The sequence below is a fragment of the Astatotilapia calliptera genome, chromosome 3 (assembly GCF_964374335.1).
Source record: "Astatotilapia calliptera chromosome 3, fAstCal68.1, whole genome shotgun sequence".
NCBI classification, from domain to species: Eukaryota; Metazoa; Chordata; class Actinopteri; order Cichliformes; family Cichlidae; genus Astatotilapia; species Astatotilapia calliptera.
Window position 1 is genome coordinate 65,983,245 of NC_137424.1, and position 9,018 is coordinate 65,992,262.

The window sequence follows — 9,018 nt, forward strand, 5'->3', positions numbered from 1 at the left end:
TAAACTGGGAAAATTAAACTAAACACAAAACCAGAACACGAACGAGGGTACCTTGCAGGGAGAATGACCAGGAAGCCGGAGGAATAAATACAGAATAGCGGCGGGGAAAATAACGCAGACGAACCAGCAACTACCATGACAGAAGACACAACTTAAATACACCCAGAGAACACAGGGGGATTACACACAGGTGGGGACCACAGCTGGGAGTGATTATCGTGACGAGACTAGGGAGGCAAAATGAAAACACTCACATAAGACGCAGACCTTCACAATAAAACAGGAAACACATACACGCAATGACATAACACACCAACTTAACACAGACTGGGGGACACAGAACATAGGAACATGAACCATGAAGCAGAAGAATACAAACACCCAAAACCACAGAATACTAATAGACTAAACATAAACACAGAGTTGCAGACTCCGGATCATGACAGGGACATTTATTTCAAACTGAAGGAAAAAGAAAAAACAATCAATTTAGCTCAGGGTCAGAAGCAGTTCACATGTTACGTACCCATGATGTTTTGTAACGTTTTAAGTACTGTTGCTTTAAACTGTTTAAGTTGTGCTAATTCATTTGTATTAGTCGTCATCCACAGTGTTTTGCCTGGTCTTGTTGGCCATGAGATACGAGCCTCGTCAAGAGAAATTTTGCGAGAGTGGAAAGTACAAGATAAACGTTATTTTTATATTTTTTTGTTAATGCTTACGTCTAGCATACAAAACGTACATTTATCAGACTGCTTTGTTTTAGTTGTACGTTGTTGTAATTTATCAGACTACTTTGTTGTAGTAGCTATATAGAAAAACGTAACTTAGCTTGCCAGCACACAATTCCCGCCTAGCGCTGTATGAAGTCTACCTTCACAATTTAAAAAATAAACGGTTGCTGGCTTGTTTCAATCAAATAGTTGGTAAGTAGTCTAATTTTTACAAACTACATGGCACAAAACTTTTGGTAAAATCAGTGTTTAGGCTTTTCTGACTCTGAACCTTATCAAGTTCAAATGTAGCCTACTTTTGACACTATTTTGTGAAAATATTAGAATATTTATTTAGTGTTAATTTTAAGACTTTAGTGGACAAGTTCGCCTTCACAAATTTTAAATATGATGTTTAGCGGCATTTTAGTCGTGAAATAATTTACCTTTTCAAAGCTGCACTGCACCAAACCTAAACGTTTCTGACTCTGTACTTTCCAAGGTGTAACGTCGGGTTGCGTTTAGTGGTTGAGAGGAGGCGGCAAAACACTTAGCAGGGTAGCCAAAAGAATACACACTCACGCTGGCGTTGGGAATTCCACAGTGTGTTCTTTAATATACCTTCTCTTCATCAACCATATAAGCCCGGTTGAACGGCTGCAGCTTAACAAACATAGCGCACAGTGTTCGTACAACCCATAACGTTGCAAACAAAGGTGTCTGGAGAGGTAAAACATAAAATCCGTCCCTCCTCATGCACTAGTGTGCAAGCACATGTCCACACAATCACAGAGAGAGAGAGAGAGAGCAGTGGCACAAACTGATGACACCATCAACCCTCGACTTGGGTGTCATAAAGGGACACCACACCATAGTGGCTGTTACAAAGGGTTGGACTTCACTTGTGTAAAATTGCTTTATTATTTTATAACGTATAGAGTAGTTGACTAACCTGAATTGAAAATGTAGTGCAAGAATAAATCTTACTGTTTTCAAAGCTTGTGTTATCCAGGAGATTATTGAACATATTGATCAGGGGCCCGTTCTTCGTACCTCGCTAAGTAGGTTAGCCGGATTAGATTGTTGACGATTTCGCGTGATCCTGGATCAGTCGGTTCCCCGAAGCTCATCCGGGACTTGCTGTCATAGCAACAGAGCCGTAAGCGTAAACCTGCTCGGGAGCAGGTTTACTTTATGTAAACAGGATTAGATCGCGGCCACGCAGGTATGTCCGCGTCATTCATACGAAAGCAACAGCGATATTCCACCACTGTTTCACCATAAATAAATAACATCAATGTAACTAAAGACAATGCAGCACCTGATCCTTTTATTGATTTCACACAGATACATACAGGTCATTTCCTAAAAAAGGGAAATGTACTATTAACATTCTATTACATGTATGTGATTATTACAGATTTAATTCATATTTCAGAGTAGCAATTGTAAATTACTTCGTGTAATCAAGATGAGAGACCACGGCTATAAAAGCGAAGGTGGATTTGGGAAGTCTGTCGCAGCCATGTCCTGTCCGTATACGCGAGCCACCCATTGCGGAAGGTGCAAGATTGATAAGGAGAGTCCTCAGAATTCAGCGTATATTGCGGGACAGACAGGATCCTTTAGCTCAGCGCGACAGTGTGCTCATAGAGAGATATCGATTTTCCCGTGAGGGTATTATTTACTTAACCAACTTGTTGACGAGGGGGTGCAGGACCACCACCTGTCTTTTGTTGCTCTGCCCTTTTCTTGGTTGCTGTTATAAACAAACAGATTATTCCAGGGTCTCTTTCCAAGAGACTAAAAGCAATATAAGTGATAAATATTACCATTCTGTAGAATATTCTTATTATTCACTTTTACCTGTTCCCATGTTCTAGTGGGTCCTGTCGTGGCTCTAATGTGACAGAGGATAAAATATAACATATTATAATATAATGTAATATAATATTGGATAATATAGTGTAATATAATAAATCTACCCTACCGCCTACTGGTGTTGGCCAGAGGGGCCGATGGCGCGATATGGCAGCCTGGCTTCTGTCAGTCTGCCCCAGGGCAGCTGTGGCTACAACTGTAGCTGCCTCCCCCAGTGTGTGAATGTGAGAGTGACTGAATAGTGGCATTGTACAGCGCTTTGGGTGCCTTGAAAAGCGCTATATCAATCCACTCCATTATTATTGTTATTATTAAATTACTTACGAGTTTAATTTGTCAGCAACTTCCTGCCAGCCCTCGCTCCTTGCTTTTGCAGCCTTTGCAGTGTTCCCTTGCGTTCTGATTAAACTCTGAAACTCCTGAAATCCCTCACTCATGAGTTCTTGCTCTGCTGCCGAAAAATACCGAGCCGAGCGCGCTCCGTCGACATTTTCGCCGACCAATCAGAGGGTTGCCGATCAATGTTTCTACTATCGATGCGTAGCCCCTTTTACGACACCCAGTGATGTCACATTACTGCATCCAGCTGTAGTAATCGTCAACAGCAGGTGTGTTCGGGGAACCGGATTAGCGAGCTCACGGTTAGCGCGATGATTTGATCTTGGATGTGTCATTTGATCTTGGATGTAGTAAGCGACGTACGAAGAACGGGCCCCAGTTGTTTTTGTTATCACAACCTCTGGTTAGAAAATCAGTTGTAGATATACTGAAAAAGCACAACTGTACATATACGGACAAACTGGTGGATGAGATTTGTCAGGCAGTTTCTGATAGTAATGTTTTACATAAATGTGTCACATCTGAAGGACCACTATCTAAAGCAAAGAGGAGGAAATCATATTACGAAGCAAAAGGTTCTACTGTCCAAAGAGGGACAGAAATAAAAAATTATTCATGACACCGACAACTACAGAAATGTACTAAAAACTTTGGCAGAGAGACATCAAAGCATGATGGCATTTTATTTGTCCTCATCAAAGTTTTTCAAACCACCTGTGCAAACATCCAAAATGGAGTCTTTTTACATTTCATCATTACCTGCAGATACACAATCATTTATTTCAGGTATTGCTGACAATAAATGCAACAAAAAAGGTTACAATTAATGGCACAAACTTTGCAATTGGCATGTTTGTATGCACAGGTGCTTATGCTGCATTGCCAGAGTTCTGTCATGGCCTGGGTCTAGGGACCCAGGGCTCATGTATTTTAGTTATGGTTATGTTTATATTGTTCGTGTGGTGTTTTGGCTTTCTCTCCTTTTTTCCTCTTGATGTCTCCGTGTGAGCTTCCAGACGTTTTGGTTCGCTGTGGAGACTGCAAACCCGGAAGTGTTCCTGCACTAGAGACAGCTACACCTGCCGCTCGTCCTCCTCTGCCAGCTGCAACGGATTACGCTCGTCATGGGAGCAGTATTTAAGACTGTGGCTGAGCTGAGGCCGATGCTGGATCCTTGAGTCAGAACTTGTCAGTACAGCTGTAGACTTGATATAAACCTTCGAGAACGTAGATTCCCTGCTAACCTGAATGTGTTTGTGTTACCAGGAATCTTGAGCGGAGTGTGTTTTTTGGAAGTCACGGTGTGGGAGTGTTTGGAGTCGCCACTATTCACCGCTCACAAACAGGGCTCGCAAAATCGCTAGCCCGACGTCCCGGGGCTAGTGATATTTCCAGTCGGGCTACCAAAATCTATCTCAGCCCTGCCCGTCGGGCTATCATAGGAAGTAAAAATATATGACAATGCCTTTGCTTTCTTTCGCAAATGTAGCTGAGTAATTAGCTGAGTCCTCATCAAAGAACAGTGCTCTTTAATGAATGCAGCACATAACTTTACATCGTAGAGGTAACAGGGAGACATATCAAGTTATCAGATAGCCGTCTTAACTATATTCTAACTCTACAATTTCCCGACTGCACTTTCCTCTTATTTCACGACACCACCCTCTAGTGGTGCAATATGGTATAGTCAGACAGGACACAACATCACTCACTAGCTTACTCTTCAAACGTGACACGTGAAATCTCCCGCAGCAAGCTTAAACGTGCTAGAGGTTGACTGCGCAGAGAATTTAAAAAAAAATCTCTGGCATGTGTAAAGACAGATGGATTTACGCAGGTATTTTAGTTCTGCTGAGCCAAAAAAGACAGGTCAGGATGAAGAAGGGACAGGCAAAGAAAGGCCTACCACAAAGCGGAAAAGTTATCATAAATCAGATTACGAGGCAAAAAGAAAGCGCAGTTTTTTGGATTCATGGACAAAAGAATTTCTGTGGCTGGAATATGACAAGGTAAATAACATGATGTTCTGCCGGGTGTGTCGTGAGTTTCCCTCTATTGCTGAGTTGACAAGCGCCTTTGTTACTGGGACCAGTAATTTTAGGAAAGACCCCATCAGAACTCATGAGAAATCTCTGCATCACAAGAAATGCATTGGTGCTCAGTCTGCAGCATCTGTCCCAGAACAAACACCAATTGCAAAAACCATACTAAAAATAAACCAAGCACAACAAGAAGTCCTGAAAAAGCTGTTTAGAACTGCGTACTATGTTGCAAAGAGTGAACTACCACTGGCAAAATTTAGCAGTCTTTGCAAACTTCAGAAAGCAAATGGCCTAGATCTTGGTTCCACTTACCTCAATGACCATGCTTGCAGAGAGTTTATTGGAGCAATAGCACAAACTTCAAGAGACCAGATTGAAAAGGAAATTCAAGAAAGCAGGTTCTTATCCATTCTTGCAGATGGCAGTACAGACACTGGTATAATAGAACAGGAGTTGGTTCACGTCAGGTATGTGAGGGATAATGGTGACATAGCCACATACATGATCAAATGTCAGCCAGTCAAGAGTGCAAATGCTGCAGGTATTTTAGAGGCTATTGATGAAGCAGTGAACACCATGGGTATCAGAGAGGACACATGGAAAAAGAAAGTAGTGTGTGCAAATTTTGATGGTGCTGCAGTGATGATGGGTGAGAAAACAGGAGTAGCTGGGAGACCAGAGGATACCCCACATCATAACAATCCACTGTGTGGCACACAAACTAGAGCTAGCCGTGCTGGATAGCGTGAAAGTCTGTGAGTACCTGGTGAAATTTGAAGATACACTGAAAACCATCTTTAAGATGTACTACTATTCCCCAAAGAAGCGAAGAGAGCTGACAGAAATAAGTGAACTGCTAAATGAGAGGCTGGCACATTTCAGTGGGCTGAAGAGCACACGGTGGCTTCCAAGCCGGCTGAGATGTCTAAAGGCTGTGGAAAAAAATTACACTCCCACTGTTGTTCATATGGAGAACATGGCAGAAGGAAGTGATGTCAAAGCCGAGGATGCAGCCAAGGCTAAGGGGGTGGTGCAGGAGATGAAGACTGAGAAATTTGTTCGCTTCCTGCATTTCATGTTGGACTACAGTACCATCTTATCCAAGTGCTCTACTGATTTTCAGCATGATAACCTAAACATCACACAAACAAATCAGTTAGTTGAGAGCACAACATCACGCTTACTCAGCCTAAAAACAAAACCAGGAGAATATCAGAAAACCTTGGACACAAAGTTCACAGCGAACCAGGATGGTAGCATTTGCTACTGTGGAACTCGGCTAACAAAAAGTCAGCGACCTGCTAGAAGAGGTGAGGGAACAGACAAAGACACCTTTGGTGCAGAGATCCAGAAGATTATTAACAACACAGTCAAGTACATGGACAACAGATTTAAAAATCTCCATGAAAAGCCTCTCTCTTGTTTCAAGGTTTTTGACCCTTCCACTCTTCCCTACCCCAGAGAAGAACTAGCAAATTATGGGGATGAAGAGGTGGATTATCTTGTCACACATTTTGCCTGTTTGCTAGATGCAGAAGAGAAAGAGAAAATTCCACAAGAATGGATGGATCTAAAAGTGTGGCTTGCAGAACGCCGGGGTCGCAAAGTAGATTGCTTGTACAGAGATCTCCTCTCTGAGAATCCAGAACATCTCTCTCATATCTTGTTGCTGGTGAAATTAATGCTGACACTTAGTCCATCGCCAGCCATCTGTGAGAGAGGATTTTCTTGCATGAACCGAGTGAAGACAACACATCGTACCTCTCTACACCCTAAAACACTGAATGACTGCATGCAACTCTCCATTAATGGGGAAACAGTTGAATCTTTTTGCCCTGACAAGTCGATTCGTTTCTGGATGTTTTCTGGAAAAGGTTCAAGACACCTGGATCATAAAACCCCGACAAGAACAAAGAGCAGTGAAATGGAGGGCAATGCACAGGAAGAGAAAGCTGATGAAGGAGATGCTATGCCCTCAACGTCGAGTGGCATTTTCTCATCCGAGACTTCAGTGGAAATTTCAGATTCAGGATCTGACACAGACTAATTCATGTTCTACACAGTTCTAACAAGTTCACAGAAAATTCTGTTTAATTAGAACCAGATATTTGAGTTGATTGTAATGTTTACACAGTTGTTGTAATTTGTGTTTTAACAATTTTTTGATTGATGTTTTGTTTCCTTTACAATATTATACAATAAAAATAATCTTTTTTTATTCGGGCTACTCAAATTTATTTCGGGCTACCAAAAATTAAAGAGTGCCTGCCCGAAGGGCTACCAGGGATTTTAAAATTTTGCGAACCCTGACAAACATCTGCACTCTGTGGGATTCAGGGAGAATCGCCACGGGACTACAGTGCCGGGACTTTGTATATAGTTGTGTGTTTTCCACCCCCTGTAAATAAATCCACTGTCCTTCACTAAGAGTCTCGCGTTTGGTCCTACTTTCACTGCCACTCCACGGTCTGCCATCGCAGCCCGTGACAAGTTCAAAGAGATTATTAATGTACTGCTCATCAGCAGCAACATTTATTTTCTCTTGAAAGACTATGATACTTAATACGTTGAGCACTTGCGTTCATATGAAGTAGCAGAGAATCAACAGAGGGGTCTCCGTCACAGTGTAAAATCTTTGTGCCAACTGTCTGACCACATGCCACATTTTGCTTAAGAGATAGCAAATGAACTCATTCTAACAACAAACCATTTCATTCCAGTGTCTGACTAAAGAAACAGAACTGAGACATCAGCTGATTCCACCAATTTGTGAACCAATGTAAAGGTAATTCATCTATTCAGTTTTTTGTATTCACACAAATGTTTTTATACTTTTGCACAATTAATATTTTGTAAATAACTGTAAACACAAACATGCATTAAAAAGCCACTATAATATGTGAAACCTGTCTGTTACAGAAATAAAAAAAATTCAGATGGAGGCAACAGGAATATTGAAGCTAAGGGTCATCCTTGATAAGGATAATGCTGAAAAACTTATTTTGCCATCTCATCAAAACAGTGTGCAAGCCCTCATAGATGAGATCAAATCTAGGCTAAATTTGACTTTTGACTTTTGGCTTCAGTTTCATGAACCATGTCTTGTGTAATTTGGTTAAAATAGAAGACCTGCCAGCTATAGCATCTGTTAAAGTTGTCAGGTTAGTTGAGCTGGACCGGATTTCAATGAGCACTGATGACACAATCCTTCAGACTGATAGCACTGATACCATAGATTCACCAAAGCGTATTAGTAGATGGCCAGAGGTTTTTATTGTTCTGCCATGTTCTTATGAAGTGGAACATGTATTAAGAGAGGGTAATGCAGCATTTGATAAAGATGGAAAAGTAATTTCACTGGCACAAGATCAAAAACACAACATACTTGAGACAATGGGGGAAGAAATCTACAAACTAAAAGCATACCCTAGTACAACACAAATTGGCAAGGCTGCAGAAGCTTTAGTTAGAAAACATCCCTGTCTGAAAGAGGAATTCTGACACTGGGTGGGAAGGGTGGAAGAATAGCCTGATACATAAAATGGGAAACCAAAGAAAGAAGTTGGCTAAAAATGGCATCATGGATGTTGCTGTGAATGCTGGAAAGCGCAGCAGAACAAACGCAGATAAGGCTTCACCAAGGGCCAATATTAAAAGACCTAGGAGAGGTGAGGTCAACTTCCTTCCTTCTTATCCTTCTGGAGAAACAAGGGAGTCTCTGGAAACCAGAAGACTTGAGATGGTAGAGGAGTTCAAGAAGACCTCAGCAGAAAGAGACATTCCTCTCATTCATCAGCATATGATGATGATGATGATGATCAGAATCAGAATCAGAATCAGAATACTTTATTGATCCCTGGGGGAAATTATTTTTTGTTACAGTGCTCCATTTTAAACCAACATTAAGACAAGACAGACAATACGCTAACTAAGAATAGTACAATATATACATATATATACATACATACATACATAAGTCACTTATAAATAAATATTTGGAAAAGAAACATGTGTAGTTGTAGCAGCAAACAGTGTGTTAAGTG